Below are 25,083 nucleotides of genomic sequence, written 5' to 3' on the forward strand. Positions count from 1 at the left end.
AGAGGATGTTATTCATCCTTCCTTAAGAAATTTCCCCCAGGATGTTAATTCCTGGCAGTTCAGCTTTGCCTGCATAAAAACTGAGGGTTGGATGAGCTCTGCTATGGTGAAGGCCCTGGGTTAGACAGTTGTATTGCCTATGCTGGCTTGGGGGGTGTGTGCTAGCTCCGCTTAACAGTCTACCACAGAAATCAGATGTGAGTTAATGAAATATAGCATGAGCAACATATACCTCTTCTTTATCTCTTTATTTTTAATAAAATATGATAGATAATTTTAAATAGTTTTAATAATTTATATAAGAGCACTATGAATACAAATACCAAATGCTCATGTTAACAAGATTTACAATTAATTTTGTATTAAACTGTGAATAATCTTATAAGTATATTAAACACAAAATGTAAGAATCTTATTTTTTACTGGATGATTGAAATGCAACAATTAAACAAACACACAAACATAAATCCAATAAACATTAGATAGTGGACAAAGATCATTAAAAGCTTGGAATTAATTCACCTGTTAGTGTGTGGTATTAAAGAAATAATATATAAACATATGTATGTATGTGTGTGTATATATATATACACACATATACATAAACATATTTTTGAGGTGTATTTCCTATAAACATTATACATTTTTAAGAACACAGAACAGAGCTCAAATATTCTCTAAATAAGCCAGTACACTGTGCTATTTAACTTGATCTCCTTTCTTTACAATTAAAGCTATGTGTTAATAAGCTTTTAGATGAAATTATTATTAAAAATAGATAATTTATTTAAAACTTGACAGAAGCTAACTGTAGAGAACTATGAAAGATCTCAAACTTCATCTCACATTCAAACTAATAAGATAGTCTGTGCCAAGGATGATAGGAAAAGACACAGGATTCCTAAGTTATAGATGAAAAATAGTTTATTACTCACAGAAATAGCAACAGAATATCAGTGTTTCTCCACTGTTTTCCAGAGCCCCACTTCCCACAGGGTGACACAAAGATGGCCAATTAACATGTATTATAGGAAGAGGAAACCTGAGTTTAGAGAATCCCAATTATTTGGGGACAGTGCGTATGTTTCACCTTTGTTTCAGAAAGAGATGTTCTCTTTGTCTTGAAAGCCTGCAAGCAAACCTGCCTTTTGCCAGATAGGTGAGCAGTGTTTCAACTTCCCATGGCTGTTAGCTATACAAACATCTTAAAAATATAGCCCCAGACCACTGCAGTCAGCATTTTGCTTAGAAAATGTGTGGAAACATGAGACCATCATGGAGAACTGTATTCCACAGTAGCTACTCAACACAGTGTTAATCTATTCTGTTTTAAAATATAACAGTGCCTCAGGGTAGGAATACAGTTGACTGCACCTTCATATATATTCATTTTTGATGCCAGAAATTACTTGAGGAATTAGGGAAAATGTTACCCAGTAAATTATGAAATAAATACTATACTTGATAACTGATGAAAAGTGTTGGAAATTTTGTACTGACACAATCTAAAAATTTAGTGGCTTTCAAGATTTAAATTTTGTAAATCTCTTTTAAGATGTAACACAAGTGAAACAGCTTAAAATCAAGAAGTAAAACAGTGATTTATAGTAAGGACAAACAGTTAACTCACTGAAATCTATTGGACTAAACCCAGGAAATAAAAAATGACTCCCCAGATTTTCTGTTTCTCTCTCTCTCCCTCTCAACATGTTCCTCACAGTATCATTATTCTCTGACTCAGAACAGAAATTCTCTGCTTTTCTACTGTATGCATAAACATGAAATATGCCCACTTTACACTATATAGTTTCAGCAACATAAAACGAGACCTAGAATTTTCTCCATATCAAAACGTCAAGCACCTAGAGAAATAAATGATTTAGCCCCTTCTGGACTAATCAGATATGCAGGGCTCAGGGGTATAGCACATGGTGGGATGCTTCATATTATTCAACATGTATTCTGAGCTTCCTTCTCTGTAATTTTGTGGGTGGAAAAGAAAGAAACAGAAAGAGGCAGTTCCCAGAATGCATGGTCAGTCAGTCTTAATAATTGTCTGCCACAATTTTTCCACTGTTCCTTTTTATATACAGTGATTTCTTTACAACTTAGAGTATAGGAAGTAAAACACACCCTTTATCTTGTTAGCAATGAAGAGAAAAAGGGGGAATAAAGTGACTTGAATCTCTGCTATCCTAAGTGGTTCCCCCTGAGATGAAAGAGTTCAACTGTACGTGTAGCACATGATTTCTTATGACTTAGACACTCTTCCAGTCATAGTGTGAGTATTAAAAATAACACCTAAAATGTTGATAGTATTTTTCAGCTAACAAAGATTAATACTCATAATATCTGGCTTTTTCAGTTTCAGTTCACCTGAAGGGTGAATAATTAATTTGAAAATATGATCAGTGCAAAAAAATTCGCCATAAACATAAACACTATAAATATGATAATTGTCTAGTCAACCTCAGATATGCAGATGACACCACCTTTATGGCAGAAAGTAGAGAGGAACTAAAGAGCCTCTTTATGAAGGTGAAACAGGAAAGTGAAAAAGCTGGCTTAAAACTCAACATTCAAAAAATGAAGATCATGGCATCTGGTCCCTTCACTTCATGACAAATAGATGGGGAAGCAATAGAAACAATGACAGACTTTACTTTCTTGGTCTCCAAAATCACTGCAGACAGTGACTAAAGCCATGAAATTAAAAGACTCTTGCTCCTTGGAAGAAAGGACAAACCTAGACAGCATGTTAAAAACAGAGACATTACTTTGCCAACAAAGATCTGCCTAGTCAATGCTATGGTTTTTCCAGCAGTCAGGTATGGATGAGAATTGGACCACAAAGAAGGCTGAGCACCAAAGAATTCAGGCTTTTGAACTGTCATATTGGAGAAGACTCTTTTTTTTTTTTTTTGTGTAATAAAGTTTTATTAAAGTATAAAGGAGATAGAGAAAGCTTCTGACATAGGCATCAGAAGGGGGCAGAAAGAGTACCCGCTTGCTAGTGTTAACAATGAAGTTATATACTCTCCAGTGAATCCAAAGAATGTCTGGAGGTTGTAAAGACCTCATCAGACCTACTCCCATAATTTACATTTTAAGATAACAGAATTAGCCAGAAGGTTTAATCCAAAGACTGTCCTTAATCCAGAGACTGTCCTCAGGCAGGATACATTATTGTTATATAATCCTAAGGAATGTGGAGAAAGAAAAAAAGTTTGTCCTTTCTTCCTCCTTGAGAATTCCAGACCCCTCTCTCTTTGGGGACCCCTAGACTTCCTATCAACCTGCCTAGGAACTGACTCTCTCATTCCCCCCTTTTCTCTTAGGAGAATTATGTTGCCTAGGGAAAAGGGGCGTCGTCCTCGTTCCATAACTGCTTCCAAGCTGACAAGGGGCGTTGTCCCTAAATTGGTGAGGCAACATATTCTCCTAATCCTCATATTGAGGATATCTGATCCAGGGGCCCCAAATAGTAGCTGGAGGAAGCTACAGTAGTAGCAGGAGTTTGAGCAACCATTTGTAACTTAAAAGCTTTCATTCGGCTAGAAACAAATCCAGTTATACAATTACAGATGCAGGGAGCAAACAGCAAGAACAAAACAACCAGAATTATTGTAATTAAGATAGTTGTCCACCATGGGGAATTAGTTAACGTTTTCCAAAGTGAAGCAATTGAGGCTTCAGGAGTGTCCATGGCCCTAATCATCTTGTTCATGTGGTTAGTAAAATGAGTGACGTTCGTGCTCATATCAGGTATATATGTACAGCATTGGGTATGAATAATGGCACAAGTTCCTCCTTGTGCAGCTGTCAGAATATCTAGAGCCAATCTGTTTTGTAAAACCACCTTTCTAATTTGTGCTTGTTCAGCATTAAGAGCTGAAATAGCCTTTTGAGAATCTTGTAATGCCTGTTGAGTAAAATTAGTCAAAGCATCCACTCGTAACATAACATCTGTAGTTCCCAAAGAGGGAACAAACGCTGCAGCCAAATAATCATACCAATAAAATACAGACCTTGCCCACTGAGTTTTAAGGTGGGGTAAATTAGCAGGCTTTTCTGGAAGCTCTGAAAATATAAAGCCATGAGTAAAGGCTAGACCCAGGGTGCATCTCCCTATCCAACCAGGGGGGAGCCATGCCCATAGGTAAGAGCCACATATCCAATAAGTCCCGTTTGGAGCAAGCCAGCGCGACTGAGATATCCAGTCCCAATTCGTGCCTGGCCAGACAAAGGGAGAACCTGAACTGGGATTGGAAAACACGGGAATGATTACATTGCATGTTTCCTGAGACAAATATCCCATTTGTTTCCAATCATTGTAAATAAGTTGTTGGCTAACTTTTGGGGCCGGCTCTGTTTGTTCCCAGCATATAGAGGCAGTAGATATTAAATGTCCTTTTTCAGGAGTTAGCCATGTAACCTCATCCCATATTTGATAAATGTCAGGTAAAAAACCATTAGATCTAGACCTATTTTCCTTATATGTAGCAAAATAGTCATTGAACCGAGACAATGTATAATCAAAATTAAAAGTCACATTATGTCCATAGTTAGAGTACAAAGTGTTGCACCAGTCCATTTTAGGGTTGGTAGATGTCATCAGATGACGAAGAGGCATCGCATGTGATTGTTGTCGAAGGTATTCACAGACTTGGAGAAAGTCTTTTTCTTGAAGTGGGGATGTCCACCACAGGAAGCCTTCCACTGACGAAGAGGGGAGCTCTCTGCAGACCCAGCAGTTAGACTGATTGTGGAATGCAGCATAGGAGTGAGCCCAGGACAGGAAGACATTGTCTTGAGGATCCAAGGGCAGACTCAGGATATTTGGAGTCAGCAGAAGTAGACTCATATAGATTATCAGGCCCATCCGCGTTTTCATGAATATGGAGCCCTCCCTTTCTCTCCCTTTAGTTGAACAAAATATAAATCCTAGAGTATGGGCTGATGGAAAATCTGTGGGTCGAGCACAAAATGCTATTCCCGTAGTTGTTAAGCTCAAAGACCCACACGTATTTCCACATAAGAAGCAGTATCCACTGAAACCTGAAGTTAAGGAAGGGTTAAAACCCATCATCGAACATTTAAAGGAGCAGGGACTATTAATTCCCTGTAACAGTCCTTGCAACACTCCTATTTTGGGTATAAAGAAATCGAATGGTAAGTGGAGACTAGTTCAAGATTTACAAATAATAAATGAGGCTGTAGTTCCTTTACACCCCGTGGTGCCTAATCCTTATACTCTATTGTCTGAAATTCCTGAACGGGCCAAATATTTCTCAGTACTTGATTTAAAGGATGCCTTCTATTCAGTGCCTTTGGCAGAAGAAAGTCAATTCCTATTTGCCTTTGAAGACCCTACACAGCCAGCTTCTCAGTTAACCTGGACAGTTTTGCCCCAGGGATTTCGTGACAGTCCTCACTTATTCGGACAAAGTTTGTCACGGGATCTACAAATTTTTAATAGCTCTGAAGCAGTGGTGTTACAATATGTAGATGATGTTTTGCTCTGTGCTGAGACAGAGGAAGCTGGTTCGCGAGCCTCAGAAGATTTCTTAAACTTTCTGGCAGACTGTGGTTACAAGGCATCAAAAGAAAAGGCTCAGCTTTGTCAACAATCGGTTAGATATCTGGGCCTAATCATATCAGAAGGGACTGGGGCCATAGGCCCTGAGAGAATTAAACCTATACTAAATCACCCCTTACCTATGACTTTAAGACAATTGAGAGGATTTTTGGGAATCACAGGTTACTGTCGCATTTGGATTCCGGGTTACGGGGAACTTGCCCGGCCTTTATATAAACATAGCTGAAACTCAGCAGGCCCAAACCGACAAACTGGTTTGGTCTCCAGAAACTCAAAAGGCTTTTAAGGTTCTTCAGACTGCTCTCCTGCAAGCTCCAGCTCTGAGCTTGGCCACAGGGTCAGAATTTAATTTGTTTGTCACTGAAAGAAAAGGTGTGACATTGGGAGTTTTGACACAACCCCGAGGGCCTCACCAGCAACCTATTGCTTATCTAAGCAGAGAATTAGATGTAGTTTCATGTGGATGGCCCCACTGCCTAAGAGTAATTGGGGCAGCGGCTTTATTAGCACCTGAAACTTTAAAAATAATTAATGGACGAAACCTTACTGTACTGACTTCTCATGATGTGAGTGGAATCTTAAATTCTAAGGTTAATATTTGGATGACAGACAGTAGGCTTCTTAAGTATCAGTCATTGTTGTTAGAGGGACCAGTAACTAAGCTTAAAGTTTGTGGAAATTTAAATCCTGCCACTTTCCTTCCTGAGAAGGAAAATGAAACACCTGATCACGATTGTTCTCAATTTCCTAACTTTAAACTATGCAGCTCGGGAGGATCTAAAGGATATCCCATTAGACAATCCTGACATGGAAATATTTACAGACGGCAGTTCTTTTGTTCAGGATGGAAAGCGTAAAGCGGGTTATGCCGTGGTGACTGCTGAACAGGTTTTAGAAGCAAAATCTCTCCCCCAGGGAACTAGTGCTCAGTTAGCGGAGCTCGTGGCCCTGACCCGAGCTCTAGAATTAAGCAAAGGGCAGCGGATGGAGAAGACTCTTGAGAGTTCCTTGGACTGCAAGGAGATCAAACCAATCAATCCTAAAGGAAATCAACCCTGAATATTCATTGGAAGGACTGATGCTGAAGCTGAAGCTCCAATACTTTGACCACCTGATGTGACTCATTAGAAAAAACTCTGATGCTGAGAAAGATTGAAGGCAGGAGGAGAAGGGGACAACAGAGGATGAGATGCTTGGATGGCATCATCAACTCAATAGACATGGGTTTGAGTAGTCTCCCGTAGCTGATGAAGAACAGGGAAGCCTGGCGTGCTGCAGTCCATGGGGTCACAAAGAGAGGTGACTGAGCGACTGAACAATGGTCAGTCTTAAAGAAAAGTACCTATTATGTGAGCAAATATTTATATATTTAACACAATGGAAATGTTTTGCTAGACACAGTACCAATGACATCAACTCTCTTCATCAAAATGTACTTTTGCATAAAATATTAACTACTGTTTTTCTACTTTGCTATTAAGGAAATAGATATATGTATTCAAAATAGTGTCTTCCTTGGTGGCTCAGATTCAAAATAGTACCACACAATTCTAAAACAATTCTCAAATACATACAAGGAAGCATACATGGTTCTTATATTTAACATTTTTAAAATTAAAAATTTGCATAATTTGTTTAGTAAATGAACCATATAATTGGTGCTTATATGCTTTCAGTCGTATTATATGACCTGTTGAGTTTAAACATACATTTATTATATATATTGGACTTAATATTCCCTTGTATACATAATGCTCAGTATTTGACTCCATATATATATATATATATATGTGTGTGTTGGTGTATGTGTGTGTGCTAAGTCGCTTCAGTCACATCTCTTTACAACCTTTTGGACTGTAGCCCGTCAGGCTTCTCTGTCCATGGGATTCTCTAGATAAGAATGCTGGAGTGGGTTGTCATGCCCTACATGCCACCTCCTCACATGCATGTGTGTTCAGTCATTCAGTCGTGTCTGACCCCATGGACAGAAGCCTGCCAGGCTACTCTCTCCATGGGATTATCTAGGCAAAAATACTTGAGTACTTCTTCTGCAGGGAATCTTCCTGACCCAGGGATCAAATCTGTGTTTCCTGCATCTCCTGCATTGGCAGGGAGATGTTTTATTACTGAACCACCTAGGATGTTTATACACACACATACACACACACACACATATATATATGTATGAAAAGTGAAAGTGAAATTTGCTCAGTCACGTCTGATTCTTTGCGACCCCTTGGGTTATATAATCCATGGAATTCCCTACGCCAGAAGGTTGGATTGGGTAGCCTATCTCTTCTCCAGGGTCTCCTTGCAGGTGGATTCTTTACCAACTGAGCTAACAGGGAAGCCCATATTGGGGGCTACCCTGGTGGCTGAGTAGTAAAAAATCTGCCCATCAATGCAGGAGACTGTGTGTTCAACCCCTGGGTCAGGAAGATCCCTTGGAGAAGGAAACAGCAACCCACTCCAGCATTCTTGTCTGGAGAATCCCATAGACAGAGGAGCCTGGTGGGCTAAAGTCCTTAAGGTCACAAAGAGTTAGACATGACTGAGTGACTAAGTACACGTGTGTGTGCGTGTGTGTTTCCCCTCATTCTTGCCTGCATTTCTTTCCTTCTCAAGCCTAAAATGAGAAATTTCTCTTTTAACTTGAGTGACAACTACTGTGAAAAATCTATCCCTTACTAAAATTGTCCATCTAGAGGCATAAAAGGTAAAGGGAGCTTAGATAAGTGGAAGAAAAATGGCCTGATAGCATACTTTTAATTTTATATCTCTGCTTCACTTTTTAATTTCCTCTCATGTGATCACTGATCCATTCAAAATCCTGATGATATTTTGATTACATTCACTTAAGAATTAAGGACCTGTCTCATGGTTTAGTGGCTTAGAAAAACCACTATTTGTTGGAAAAAAACATTTAAAGAAACAAGCAAAGTTTTCTTCCTTTCTTTAATGTTATGTAAAAATATTTCTGGAGAATAATAGTAGATGTGTATTCTTGAGATTGTGATAGAAAGTTTAAAAGAAAATAAACAGAATTACCTTTGGAATGAATTTGAACCACGACTATTACTGTAATATCACATTACATAACACTCTTTTGCATACATTATAAAACATAATCAGTCTATGTAGAAGGAAGAGTCTTCTCAACTGAGGTAAATATAGGAATGAGAAGTAACTAGTATAGATGATGAGACTCAAGATTTTCCTTCGCATTTTATAATGAAAAATTGCTTGGATTTTATAACAAGTCTTCAAAGAACAGCATATGATAAAAAAAATCTCTTAGGGCTTTCAGCAAAATATAATTTTTCTATGCTTGGTACAAATGTGGAAATGCTACTGACAAGAAAGGGAAGAAAAGCATCTGGGGCTGAATTTCTCCCCATGGAAATAAAAGAACATTTGACTCCATAATGGAATGGAATGGAATTCAACAACAGATCCATTTTAGTTACCATACTAGAAGCATAAATGTATGAAATTTGCATAACTAGGAGACTGTTTTAATATGCTTGAGTTGTTCTCCTATGCTAATTTTACTGTCAATATTTTCCAGTTATCTTTGCACAAATATCTTACGTTAAACCACTTTTTTCTTTATCGTCAGACCTGGCATATGTTATCCAGTATTTTGGAAGTCTCTTAAGCTTGGGGGACACTGAAAAGCTATCTTATTTCTGGAAATCCATGAGATGGTTGATAACTTTGTGGCACACAACCAGAATAAACTGCTTATTTGGCCATCTCTTCTTAATGTAGTATACCCCATGATACTCACTAACATAACTGCACTGTTGAAATGATACATACTCCTTTACTTAATTCAGAAAAGTCAAGTCAGATTCAAGACACTAGAGTGAAAGTTCAAATGTCGATTCTACTTGTGAAATTAACCCAGACTTTATTTCTAAAATATAAAACAAAAATACAATGAAAGAAGTGTATCACTATATTGTACATGTCTATTGACAGTACACACGTATAATGTAGTATATAATGTAGTGTATTCAAGTTATAATGTAGTGTGTTCAAGTCATAATGTAGTGTGTTCAAGTTATTTGTCCACCTATCTACTAAATTATGCAATCTGGTAGCCTAACCATTTAGGCTATTATGAGGCAACCAAATACCAAATAGACATAGTTGATCTAAATCTAATCTTTTTTATCAGGCATAGTCCCTGGCTCAATTTAATTGGTGAGCAGAATTCAGGATTACAAATTCTGTTCCCTTATATCAAAAATATACAGAAATTCTACACCTCATTTTATTACAGTGTACAGAATAGTGGTAAAAGAACAATAAAAATTCTAGGATGCATGGGTTTGTGTGTTACAGTTCAAGAGATTTATTTGGAGGTTGCACTCTCATCCCAGTCTTAGTTCTATTGCTCATGGAATACCTTTAAAGATATTCCTTTGGGAGAGGATTCTTTCACCACAAAAGAATCTGAATAAATTATTTTCTACTAAAAATATTAAAGAAGATTTTTTAAAGGCCATAGTCTAGGCCATATCTTTTCCTGAATTATTGTTAAAACTAGATTATTACTGAATCCAGGTCTTCTACTGGAATGAATACATCCTATACCCCATAGCCAGAGTGATCTAACCAATCGGTCTGGGCATGCTATTAATCTATCCAAAATGCTTAATAATTCTGATTGAGTCACAATAGAAATATCTTATTTGCTTTTGAGTGTTCCTACCTGTATCACTAGGATGCTCTTAGATGCCCATATACCCTATCTTTTATGATGTTTGTGTGTGCTAAGTCGCTCAGTCATGTCTGACTCTTTGTGACCCCATGGACTGTAGCCCACCAGGCTCCTCTGTCCATGGGGATTTTCCAGGCAAGAATACTGGAGTGGATTGCCAGGCCCTCATCCAAGGGACTGGGGCATCCCAAACCTTATTCTTTAAATCTGGTGAAAATACAACTAGCCATATCTCAATTCTATTAATATTAAAATAAAACTAGAGAAACTTGCTGTTATTTATATAGTGTTTTATTGATTAAATATCTGCTCCTCAATAGAATATAAATTCTCGGGTAGCACAAAACACATTTTATTAACATTTGGGGAAATCATGTAACCTAAGATGATGCCTGGATCAAAATTAACTTTTTTACTACATTTAAAAATAGAATACATTTTTGTTTAAAAATGATCTTGCAGTTATATCTGTAAACATTTTCACAATTCCCAAATTTAAAAAAGCCTCCTTTTAAAAAAATAAATATTAAATTCATTTAAAATTGTTTTATAGATATTAAGAATTTTTCCAAATGGTATTAAATATATTTATCTGTTACTGTTCTGAAACAAAATGGCATGACTGAAACTCTTGTCTAGTTCCCAAGGTAATATTAACTTCACTGGAGCATTTTTTGCACTAGTTTATTGTTTGTCTGACATTTTATATAAAAATCAAACAAATCTCACAATTATTTAATATTTGGAAAGCCTCCATATTGGTAATTTTCCCTATAGTGTTATAAAGTTATAATAACATATTAAAATATTAATCACTGTGTTATAGTTTTTAACACTTGCTTGTATGTAATTCTTCTTGTCATATCTTTATTTCCAACTGTGACTGCATATTACAGAGAAGGCAATGGCAACCCACTCCAGTACTCTTGCCTGGAAAATCCCATGGATGGAGGAGCCTGGTAGGCTGCAGTCCATGGGGTCACAAAAAGTCGGACATGACTGAGTTACTTCACTTTCACTTTTCACTTTCATGCATTGGAGAAGGAAATGGCAACCCACTCCAGCGTTCTTGCCTGGAGAATCCCAGGGATGGGGAAGCCTGGTGGGCTGCCATCTATGGGGTCGTACAGAGTTGGACACAACTGAAGCGACTTAGCGCAGCAGCAGGCTTATTATAAAAGATCTGCAAGAACAAATCAAACATTTGATTTCCAAGAGCTGGTTGTATTGAGAGTAGAAATGTCTTGAAGTAATCAGAATGGAATCCTCTGAGGGAATCAAGGCAACAGTTTTTATTGCACCAATCTGAAAGACACAAGAGCAAAATGAGATTATTTAACTCTCCAGGGATTCACTGGACTGCATACTTAGAGAAGAAAAGGACATGATTTTGGAGCAGATCCAAGCAGATCCTGAGACAAAGGAATGATAGCTACTGATGGAGAGAGAGAATCAGTACCTGGAAACTGCCCAGAATCATGCCTGACCAATACCAAGGACAACTGTAAATGTTGAGTTAAAGCCTGCAAAACACTCCTGACTGTTTAATAATGTACTTCTGTCAGCAGAGCTGGAAAGCTTTCATAGCTAAGCTCATCATCTTGTTGGTCTTTGCTGAGGGTCCTCCATCTTCAACTATCTATGTACTGTCAATGGATGAACAAGAAGTGATGATGTCATTTCACCGAATAAGACAATAAGACGTTCAGTTTCTGTTCAGTCCCTCAGTCATGTCTGACTCTTTGTGATCCCATGGACTGCAGCACACAAGGTTTCCCTGTCCATCAGAACTCTCAGAGTTTACTCAAACTCATGTCTATTGAGTCAATGATGCTATACAACCATCTCATCTTCTGTCATCACCTTCTCCTGCCTTCAATCTTTCCCAGCAGCAGGGTCTTTTCAAATGAGTCAGCTCTTCACATCAGGTGGCAAAAGTATTGGAGTTTAAGCTTCAACATCAATCCTTCCAATGAACATTCAGGACTTATTTCCTTTAGGATGGATTGGTTGGATCTCCTTGGAGTCCAAGGGACTCTCAAGAGTCTTCTCCAACACCACAGTTCAAAAGCATCAATTCTTCAGTGCTCAGCTTTCTTTATAGTCCAACTCTCACATCCATCCATGACTACTGGAAAAACCATAGCATTGACTAGACAGACTTTGGTGGCTAAGTAATGTCTCTGCTTTTTAATATGCTGTCTAGGTTGGTCATAACTTTCCTTCCAAGAAGTAAGCGTCTTTTAACTTCATGGCTACAGTCACCATCTGCAGTGATTTTGGAGCCCCCAGAAATAAAGTTAGCCACTCTTTGCACTGTTTCCACATCTACTTGCCATGAAGTGATGGGACTGGATGCCATTATCTTAGTTTTCTGAATGTTGAGCTTTAAGCCAACTTTTTCTTTCATCAATAGGCTCTTTAGTTCTTCTTCACTTTCTGCCATAAGGGTAGTGTCATCTGAATATCTAAGGTTATTGATATTTCTCCCGGCAATCTTGAGTCCAGCTTGTGCTTCATCAAGCCCAGTGTTCTTCATGATGTACTCTGCATATAAATTAAATAAGCAGGATGACAATGTACAGCTTTGATTTACTCCTTTTTCTATTTGGAAACAGTCGGTTGTTCCATGTCCAATTCTAACTGTTGCTTCCTGACCTGCATACAGATTTCTCAGGAGGCAGGTCAAGTAGTCTGGTATTCCCATCTCTTTAAGAATTTTCCACAGTTTATTGTGATCCACACAGTCAAAGGCTTTGGGTGGTATATGAAGCTGACAATCCTTCCCAGATACATAACCAGTCATCAGTTTATCTTACTTTACTAATTATGTGATTCCATGGAGAAGGCGAAGGCACCCCACTCCAGTACTCTTTGCCTGGAAAATCCCATGGACAGAGGATCCTGGTAGGCTGCAGTCCATGGGATCGCCAAGAGTTAGACACGACTGAGTGACTTCCCTTACATTTTTCATTTTCATGCATTGGAGAAGGAAATGGCAACCCACTCCAGTGTTCTTGCCTGGAGAATCCCAGGGACAGGGGAGCCTGATGGGCTGCCATCTATGGGGTCACACAGAATCAGACACGACTGAAGTGACTTAGCAGCAGCAGCAGCAGCATACTACATTATGTAACACAGTCGCTACCAAGGCAAAATTTCATATATTTTTGAAAGATATTTTTTTAATTAGAGAAGTGTGTTTGACATAAACAATATTTAAATCAATTGATTCTTGAAATTCTGGTGTTGGAGAAATTTTAACAGAGAGCAACACTTCATTCCTTCTTCCCCTCTCCTTCTTTCCCTTTCTCTTCCCTTCCATCTTTGCATCCGTTTTTCCCCCCTCTTTCCTTCCTTTCTATTTTCTTTAATGATTTTATATTATGGTTAATAATAAGCAGATTCTAGTTCTCAGCTGCTAAGATACACATCTATTAAAGGGACATACATGAGGCTCATTGCCTTTCAGTACTTTCAAGTTTTGAATATCAATATGATTAATAAATCCTTAGTTTATAGAAAAAGCAATTACATAGTATCCATGTTATCTCAATGTCACAATTTATTTAAAAAATCATATTACAAATAAGGTATTCATAATTCACAAATAGATGCTCCTAACTATACAATGAGTTATGAAGAAATAAAAAAGAAAATTGTGCTACTCTATGCCCTGAGATTCATCATTTATGCAGGCATTTAATTCTCCAGTAAAAGTTGTCAATGTTATAGGCTGAAATATCAATTTCACATTATTCCCTCCTAAAGAAAATTTTCAATTATGCAAGATCTTTTCAGTCTATAAAATACGTTCCCTTGAGTCTTAGTTCTCTCTGGCTCTTTCCATTCTTTTGTCCCAGCAGATGACAGGTAATTATTAAAATAGATAACTTCCATAAAGATCACAATATGCTCTTTAATTCACAATGCAGTTACAAATTTTCCCCTCCATCTTGAGGTAGTAAAACAGGTTCAAACCATCTACTTAGGCATTTATTTACTAGTTACTTAGTAAACATAATCATATATTGATAATATGTGTGGGTATATATACATATACATATATATAAACCTCACACCATACAAAACACCTAAGTTCTTAATTAAACAGTTGCAATTTTCACTCAATATATGCATATAAATTAAAAATTTATTCTTTACCGGTAACTAATAAGGTTATTTGAAAGCATTACTTTAATATTTACAGTTAATACACCAAATAATATACATCACCTTACTTAACCTGAAACATGTATTCATATGTAAAAGAGAATTGTTTTGACTCCACAACACACATGCTGAAATTGTATTTCTAAGTTTTAAATTTCTTCAGTCACAGAGTGGGAAAACAGATGATATAAATGCCATGTATTTGATTCTACAATATATTTTTCACATACTTAACTTCATAAAAATTAACATTTCCCTTGCAGTCAATGTAAGAGAAAACTTTACCAACTGCCTAGATATTATATAGTCTCAGTTATTGCAAGTGTTCATATTTAAATCACCTTAGAAGTATTAAATCAACATTTCTATTCAAAGAAAATTTTCACATTATTGGTCCTTCCTTCCCAGAGCAAAAGTTAGAACTTAATCCCCCAGCACTCTCTGCAGCTTGGGGAAAGGCATGTAAGCTGTTGTTGTTGTTCAGTTCCTAGTCGTGCCCAGAGCTTTGTGACCCCATGGACTGCAGCATGCCAGGCCTCCGTGTCCCTCACCATCTCCCAGAGTTTGCTCAAGTTCATGTCCATTGTATCCATGAAGCCATCCAGCCATATCATTCTCTGACACCCTCTTCTCCTTCTGCCCTCAATCTTTCCCAGCATCAGGACATTTTTCAATGAGTTGGCTGTTTGCTTCAGAGACCAAAATACTGGAGCTTGAGCTTCAGTATCAGTCCTTCCAACAAGTATTCAGAGTTGATTTCCCTTAACATTCACTGATCTGATATCCTTGCTGTCCAAGAGACTTTCAGGAGTCTTCTCCAGCACCACAATTTGAAGCCATCAATTCTTTGGCATTCTGCCTTCTTTGCAGTTCAGCTCTCACAACCATATGTGACCACTGAGAAGACCTTGGCCTTGACTACATGGACCTTTGTTGGCAGAGTACTGTCTCTGGCTTTTCAACACACTGTCTAGGTTTGTCATAGCTTTCGTGCCAAGAAGCAAACATCTTCTGATTTCATGATTTCAATCACCATCCACAGTGATTTTAGAGCCCAAGAAGAGGAAATCTGTCACTATTTCCCCTTCTATTTGCCATGAAGTAATAGGGCCAGATGCCATGATCTGAGCTTTTTTTTTTTTTTTTTTTTTACTATTTTGTTTTAAGCCAGCTCTTTCACTCTCCCTCCTTCACCTTCATCAAGAGGCTCTTTAGTTCCTCTTCACTTTCTGCCATTAGAGTGGTATCATCTGCATATCTGAGGTTGTTGATGTTTCTCCCACCTATCTTGATTCCAGCTTGCAACTCATCCAGCCCAGCATTTCTCATGATGTGACACGACTGAAGTGACTTAGCAGCAGCAGCAATTCAGTGTATACGTTAAGCAAACAGGGTGGCAGCAGACAGCCCTGCTGTACTCCTTTCTCAATCTTGAACCAATCAGTTGTCCCATACAGGGTTCTAACTGTTGCTTCTTGACCCACAATACAGGTCTAACTGTTGCTTCTTGACCCACATACAGGTTTCTCAAAGACAGGTAAGATGGTCTGATATTACCATGCCTTTAAGAGCTTTCCACAGTTTGTTATGATCCACACAGTCAAAGGCTTTAATGTAGTGTATGAAACAGTGGTAGATGTTTTTCTGTAATTTCCTAGCTTTCTCTATGACTCAGTGAATGTTGACAGTTTGATCTTTGGTTCCTCTTCCTTTTATAAACCCAGCTTGGACATCTGGAATTTCTTGGTTCACATAATGCTGAAGCCTATCATGCACAATTTTAAGCATGACCTTACTAGCATGGGAGATGAGTGCAATTGTCCAATGGTTAGCATATTCATTACTAGTACCTTTCTTAGGAATTGTGATGAGGATTGATCTTTTCCAGTCCTGTGGCCACTGTCGAGCCTTCCAGATTTGCTGACATATTGAATGCAACACCTGGATGACATCATCCTTTAGGGTTTTGAATAGTTCTACTGGAATTCCATTGCATCCACTAGCTTTATTAATAGTAGTTTTTTCTAAGGCCCACTTGACTTCACACTCCAGAATATCTGGCTCTGGGTGACTGACAACAGCATCATAGTAATCGCATTCATAAAGATCTTTTTTGTGCAATTCTTCTATGTATTCTTTCCATCTCTTCCTGATCTCTTCAGCGTCTACTAGGTCTCTACCATTTCTGTCCTTTATTGTGTCTATCTTGGTTAAAATTTTCTCTTGATAATTTCAATTTTTGTAGAGATATCTAGTCTTTCCCTAGGCATGTAACCTAGGCTCCCACAATTAGAAATATCTATGCCTGATAATTTTGGAAATGAGTGACACTAAGAAATATGTTAGATGAGGAAACAAGAATGAGTGAACAGTATTGATTATTTGTGTGCCAATTAATGTTTCTGTCTTAGCAGCAATAGCAGGAATACAGTCTGTATCTATTCCCCAGCAATATAATTGTATATGTCATTCAGTTTCTGTAGTTCTCATGACTTCTTTTCAGGTTCTCCTAGAAAACCAATTAGTTACTTAGTGTCATTTTATCTGTCCTCTTTCTGTTTAAAATAGATATGAACCAGGAACCCTGAATAATATATTTTTCATCAGATTGTCATCTCACTTATGATTTTTGAACCACGGGCAGGAGGAGAAAGGGACGACAGAGGACGAGATGGCTGGATGGCATCATCAACTAGATGGACGTTTGAGTCTGAGTGAACTCCGGGAGTTGGTGATGGACAGGGAGGCCTGGCGTGCTGCAATTCATGGGGTCGCAGAGTCGGACACGACTGAGCGACTGAACTGAATTCAAAATGGATCCTTGATTGTCTTAAAAATATTACATGATTTAAAGTTTTGGACACTCAAAAGACTGCAGGTCATATGTCATACAATACAATAAATGGCAGTAGAATTGCCAAATAGTTCAGAATACTCAATTCCTTGAGGTAAAAAATGGTTTTTGTGAGCAACTTATGGTTCACAGAATATCATTCAAATGCTAAATATTTCTGAGTCATAAGCTTCTGACTTCTTTGTAAAATAAATTGTTAAACATCTAAGAATATTTAATTCAACTAGTGAAACAAAAAATTTTGAATAATTTTAACCAGTAGGAATTCCAAATAATACTCTGGTATTCTTCAATCTGCCTTGACTTTTCCAAGGTATAAACCATCAAATTCAGGTTATTCTTTAAAATGTGAAGATACAAATAAGAAACTGTTTTTGCAATTTTATGGTTTACAAATGAAAGAGCTGCAAGACATAGATTGTCACTGAGGAGAAATACACCTAGAAGAACAAAGTCAACAGGAGAGACAAAAACAAGTCCAGGAAAGTAACTGGAAGTCTCTCAATCCAGCCAAGTAAATATTACACACAGTCCAGCTCATAGCCAGGTCAGTATTAAAATTCATACTAAAGTCTACTCACCTCAGATCCTATTACCCATTACAACATTTTTGGTTTCAACAAAAATTTGCAAGGCTTTCCAAAAATGAGCTAAAACACAATCTGAAGATGAAAAGAAAGATTCAGAATCAGACTCAGGTAGGACACAGAAGTTGTAATTTTTAGACAGGAAATATAAAATACCTATGACTCATATGCTAAGGACACTATAAAAAAATTAACAAGATGCTAGGATAGATGGGTAATGTAACCAGAGAGATGGAGACTCTAAGAAGGAATCAAAAGAAACTGTGGGAAATATTGACTTCAGTGGAAAGTCTTAGAAAAGTAAAAGGGAAAAGACATAAATGATCAATATTAAAATTAAAATTAAAGAGCAGTCCTGAGCACCTTGTCTCATGGGGAGGGAGGTGGGAGGGGGGTTCAAGATGGGGAACACAGGTACACCCATGGCTAATTCATGTCAATGTATGGCAAAACCACTACAATATTGTAAAGTAATTAGCCTCCAATTAAAATAAAATTTTAAAAATACATTATGGGGAGGGAGGTGTGAGGGGGGTTCAGGATGGGGAACATGTGTGCACCTGTGGTGGATGCATTTTGATGTATGGCAAAACCAATACAATATTGTAAAGTAAAAAAAATAATAATAATAAAAAAAATTTTTTTTTAAAAGGAAAAAGTTACAGCGGGTCAAAAATATAGGCACTGAGTTGCTCTCAGAGAGCAATATTAAGGGGAAATAAATAATCCATGGCACACAAAAAAATAAAGAGCAGTCGTTGCTACTGATCATGGGACAATAAAGAATAACAAAGAACACAATGAACAAATCTCTGTCCACAGATTTGATAAATTATATGGAATGGATAAGTAACATTGAAAGCAACAAACTACCAAAACTCACATAAAGAGCAATAAGCACTGAAATAGGCCTACAGCTCACAAAGAAATTGAATCAATAATCAGTAACATTCCAAGATCATTTCTTTTCTAAAATGAAACCCAGATATAAAGTAGTTTATCTATAAAATATCAAACAACCTCAAGGCTTTGTGAAGAAGTAAAAAACATTTAGTTATTTCTATGCATAGATATAGCAGCATATATTAATAAATATGTACTTTTAACTTACTTGAAATAGTATTTTTCTGGCAGAAAGTAAAGAACTAAATAGCCTCTTGATGAAAGTGAAAGAGGAGAGCGAAAAAGTTGGCTTAAAGCTCAACATTCAGAAAACTAAGATCATGGCATCTGGTCCCATCACTTCATGGCAAATAGATGGAGAAACAATGTAAACAGTGACAGACTTTATTTTCTCGGGCTTCAAAATCACTGCAGATGGTGACTGCAGCCATGAAATTAAAAGACACTTGCTCCTTGGAAGAAAAGCAATGACCAACACAGACAGCATATTAAAAAACAGACACATTACTTAGATGGCAAAGTCTGTCTAGTCAAAGTTATGATTTTCCCAGTAGTCATGTATAGATGTGAGAGTTGGACTGTGAAGAAAGCTGAGCACTGAAGAATTGATGCTTTTGAACTGTGGTGTTGGAGAACACTCTTGAGATTCTCTTGGACTGCAAGGAGACCCAACCAGTCCATCCTAAAGGAAATCAGTTCTGAATGTTCATTGGAAGGACTGATGCTGAAGCTCCAAAATTTGGGCCACCTGATGTGAAGAACTGACTCATTTGAAAAGACTGTGATTCTGGGAAAGATTAAAGACAGGAGGAGAAGGGGACAACAGAGGATGAGATGGTTGGATGGCATCACCAACTCAGTGGATATGAGTTTGAGCAAGTTCTGGATGTTGGTGATGGACAAGGAAGCCTGGTGTGCTACGGTCCATGGGGTCACAGAGTCGGACACAACTGAATGACTGAACTGAACTGATTGTTCAAAATAGAATTTCTAGCTGTTAATTTTAAAAGAGGAATTACTTGCAGTTTACCCATTTGATTACTAATCAAAGAAAGGATAGAGTCACTATTTGCATATTAAAATGTTCAAGGTAAAAAGTAATGAGGGTTGATAGGAAAATAGAATATTTTGAGCAGAGATTTGTGGGTTTTGAGTGCATTAGCCTTTTATTACAATAACAAAGTAATACATTGCTATAAACTCTATTAGTGGTTTGAAACAATACAGAATTATCATTACAGTCTGGAAATCAGAATTTCAGCATTGTCTCACTGGCTAAATCAACATGTCAGCATACTGCCTTCCTTTCAGTGGACTCCAGCAGAAAATCCATTTCCATGGTCTTTGGTTATAGGCAGAATTCAGTTTGTTGTTGTTCAGTTGCAAAATATGTCCGACTCTTTGTGATGCCATTAACTGCAGTGCACCAGGCTTCCCTGTCATTCACTATCTCCCTGAGTTTGCTTAAATTCATATCCATGATGCTATTTAACCATCTCATCCTCTGCCACCCTCTTCGCCTTTTGCCTTCGATCTTTCCCAGCAATGGGTTCTTTTCTAATGCTCTTTGCATCAGGTGGCCAAAGTATTGGAGCTTCAGCAGAATTCAGTTAGTTCCATGCAATTGTCCTGAGGTCTTCATTCCCTTGCTCACTGTAATCTGGAGGCTGCCCTTAGCAATTAGAGATATCTTTCTCATCCCTGCTCAAAGGTCCCTTCTTTTAAGAACTAGCAACTGGGTATGAAATCCTTCATGTGCTGCCATCAGTCTTGCCTTCTTCCACTGTCATATCCCTCGGACTCATTCTTGTTGCTTTTTGCTGCACTTTTAAGGACCCATGTGACTACTACACCAAACCCACCTGGATAATCTAGAATATTTTTCATATTTTTGTTGTTGTTTTTGATGATGTTGTTTAGTTGTTAAGTCATGTTCCACTCATTTGCAATCCCATGGACTAAAGCTCACCAGTGTCCTCTGTCCATGAGATCTCCCAGGCAAGAATACTTGAGTGGTTTGTCATTTCTTTCTCCCAACTCAGGGATGGAACCCATGTCTCCTGCACTGGCAAGCAGATTCTTTACTGCTGAGGCACCAGGGAAGCCATCTCCATATTTTAAGGTCAACTAATCAGCAACATTAATTCCATATGCAACTATAATTCCCTTCTGTCATGTAATGTTAACATATTCACAGGTTTAACATCAGGAATTAGAACATGGACATCTTTGGGGAGCCATTATTCTGCCGACCCTCTAAGCTTCCCAATGAGATATCAGGGCCTTATTTCACCTTACACAGAGCCTGTATTCGATTAGGAAAATTAAGCCAGTGAAAACAAGGTAGGACAAACTCATGCTGGGAAATAGACTTAAACTTAGTAGCCTTTGAAATTTAATGGTGCATACCTTCATGGAAGACTTCTGCTGTCTCATTTAAATTTATTACCTTCTTAACTTACTTATTGAAGGATCTGGCTTGATGCTGTGCAAACTAGGAAACAATCTCATTCTTTCCACTTCAGCTTTTAGATGAGTTTTGTTGGAACTCTTCCTCCATGTCTAGATGATAAATCAAAATGAACCACAGACTTTAAAATCATATTCAAGCATTAGCAATTTTATTGTAGGCATGAAAATGCCTATTCCAAGCAAATTTCAAATTTGCAGTATAATTCTTGTCATTATTCCTTTATTATTTTTAAGATGCAGACACAATTCTCACCTACTGTGACAAAGTTTAAGGTTCAATGTTCAGTCACTAACAATTTGTATTATTTTATAATTAAACCTAAAACATAGAACTTGTGTAAGATAGCTCAGATATGTATAACAAGGTAACTGCTGTAAGCCTATTTAGTGTAATGATTATAAGAGCCTTGGGGTCCCATATCTGAGTTGTAGTCTTCGAACTTTCTTCCTAGCTCTGTGTCCTGGGGTAACTCTAAATATTTCTATGCCTCAATTTCTTCAATTGATGTAGTCCAAACCATTATTGAGTATTATTGAAGTAATACATAACAAAGCAGAGAAGAGTGCCTCAATAACATACGCCCTAATTGCCTGTGAGATTTTGGCTTGTATGTTTTAATTCATTCAATAACATTTTTAATATGCTCAAGAAGAAGTATAGAGACTTGGCATTAAGTTATGGACTAATGCCAGCCTGGATATATAAATATAGTGGAATTCAATTTTTTACATCAGTATGTGTAAAAATTAGGAAATAGGCACATACACTAGAGAAATTTTTGAATAAAAATAAAATTGCCCCAGTATAAACAATATAGGTTAAATAATTTGAGATCTGTAATATTTAAAATTGCATGCAACATGATTATACTAATCATGCTACTTTTTAATTTAACTCTTGAAGTAATTAAAAACATACTAAGGTACATAATGAAATATTATTGGAACTTAATAGACAACTATTTCTTATTATTTTCATTAAAGTTACTTTAAAGAAAGTTTGCCATAAATAAAAGAATTATACTAAAATCAATGAACTCAGAGAAAGCAAAAATAATGTAAAATAATCAATACTTGTTTAATGGACCAGGTTATTGCTCTTATCTCTCCTTGCTATTCTTTGGAACTCTGCATTCAAATGGGTATATATTGCCTTTTCTTCTTTGCTCTTCTCTTCTCTTCTTTTCACGGCTATTTGTAAGACCTCCTCAGATAGCCATTTGCTTCTTTTCTTTTTTCTTTTTTTTTGCTTATTTTCATTTCTTTTTCTTAGGGATGGTCATGATCCCTGGCTCCTGTGCAATGTCACAAACCTCTATCCATAGTTCATCAGGCACTGTATCAGATCTAGTCCCTTAAATCTATTTCTCACTTCCACTGTATAATCATAAAGGAATTGACTTAAGTCATACTTGAATGGTTTAGTGGTTTTTCTTACTTTCTTCAATTTAAGTCTGAATTTGGCAATAAGAAGTTCATGATCTGAGCCACAGTCAGCTCCCGGTCTTGTTTTGTTGACTGTATAGAGTGTCTCCATCTTTGGCTGCAAAGAATATAATCAATCTGATTTCAGTGTTGGCCATCTGGTGATCTCCATGTGTAGAGTCTTCTCTTGTGTTTCTGTAAGTGGGTGTTTGCTGTGACCAGTGTGTGTGCAATGACCAGTGCGTTCTCTTGGCAAAACTCTATTAGCCTTTGCCCTGCTTCATTCTGTACTCCAAGGCCAAATTTGCTTGTTACTCCAGGTGTTTCTTGATTTCCCACTTTTGCATTCCAGTCCCCTATAATGAAAAGGACATCTTTTTTGGGTGTTTCTTATAAAAGGTCTTATAGGTTTTCATAGAGATAAGAAAGCCTTCCTCAGTGATCAGTGCAAAGAAGTAGAGGAAAACAATAGAATGGGAAAGACTAGAGATCTCTTCAAGAAAATTAGAGATATCAAGGGAACATTTCATGCAAAGTTGGGCTCAATAAAGGACAGAAAATGGTATGGACCTAAGAGAAGCAGAAGATATTAAGAAGAGGTGGCAAGAATACACAGAAGAACTGTACACAATAGATCTTCATGACCAAGATAATCACGATGGTGTGATCACTCACCTAGAGCCAGACATCCTGGAATGTGAAATCAAGTGGTCCTTAGGAAGCATCTCTATGAACAAAGCCAGTGGAGGTGATGGAATTCCAATGGAGCTATTTCAAATCCTAAAAGATGATGCTGTGAGAGTGCTCCCCTCAATATGCCAGCAAATTTGGAAAACTCAGCAGTGGCCATGGGACTGGAAAAGGTCAGTTTTCATTCTAATCCAAAAGAAAGGCAATGCCAAAGAATGTTCAAACTACCACACAATTGCAATTATCTCACACGCTAGTACAGTAATGCTCAAAATTCTCCAAGCCAGGCTTCAGCAATACATGAACTGTGAACTTCCATATGTTCAAACTGGTTTTATTTTTTTTTTAATTAATTTTATTTTATTTTTAAACCTTACATAATTGTATTAGTTTTGCCAAATATCAAAATGAATCCACCACAGGTATACATGTGTTCCCCATCCTGGACCCTCCTCCCTCCTCCCTCCCCATACCATCCCTCTGGGTCGTCCCAGTGCACCAGCCCCAAGCATCCAGCATCGTGCATTGAACCTGGACTGGCATCTCGTTTCATACATGACATTTCACATGTTTCAATGCCATTCTCCCAAATCTTCCCACCCTCTCCCTCTCCCACAGAGTCCATAAGACTGTTCCATACATCAGTGTCTCTTTTGCTGTCTCGTACACCGGGTTATTGTTACCATCTTTCTAAATTCCATATATATGCGTTAGTATACTGTATTGGTGTTTTTCCTTCTGGCTTACTTCACTCTGTATAATAGGCTCCAGTTTCATCCACCTCATTAGAACTGATTCAAATGTATTCTTTTTAATGGCTGAGTAATACTCCATTGTGTATATGTACCACAGCTTTCTTATCCATTTAGAAAAGTACAACTTTCCAAAACTCGACCAGGAAGAAATAGAAAACCTTAACAGACCCATCACAAGCACTGAAATTGAAACTGTAATCAAAAATCTTCCAGCAAACAAAAGCCCAGGTCCAGACGGCTTCACAGCTGAATTCTACCAAAAATTTAGAGAAGAGCTAACACCTATCCTGCTCAAACTCTTCCAGAAGATTGCAGAGGAAGGTAAACTTCCAAACTCATTCTATGAGGCCACCATCACCCTAATACCAAAACCTGACAAAGATCCCACAAAAAAAGAAAACTACAGGCCAATATCACTGATGAACATAGATGCAAAAATCCTAAACAAAATTCTAGCAATCAGAATCCAACAACACATTAAAAAGATCATATACCATGACCAAGTGGGCTTTATCCCAGGGATGCAAGGATTCTTCAACATCTGCAAATCAATCAATGTAATACACCACATTAACAAATTGAAAAACAAAAACCATATGATTATCTCAATAGATGCAGAGAAAGCCTTTGACAAAATTCAACACCCATTTATGATAAGAACTCTCCAGAAAGCAGGAATAGAAGGAACATACCTCAACATAATAAAAGCTATATATGACAAACCCACAGCAAACATTGTCCTCAATGGTGAAAAATTGAAAGCATTTCCTCTAAAGTCAGGAACAAGATAAGGGTGCCCACTTTCACCATTACTATTCAACATAGTTTTGGAAGTTTTGGCCACAGAAATCAGAGCAGAAAAAGAAATAAAAGGAATCCAAATTGGAAAAGAAGAA

This window comes from Bos indicus, chromosome 6 (genome assembly GCF_029378745.1).
Source record: "Bos indicus isolate NIAB-ARS_2022 breed Sahiwal x Tharparkar chromosome 6, NIAB-ARS_B.indTharparkar_mat_pri_1.0, whole genome shotgun sequence".
NCBI lineage: Eukaryota > Metazoa > Chordata > Mammalia > Artiodactyla > Bovidae > Bos > Bos indicus.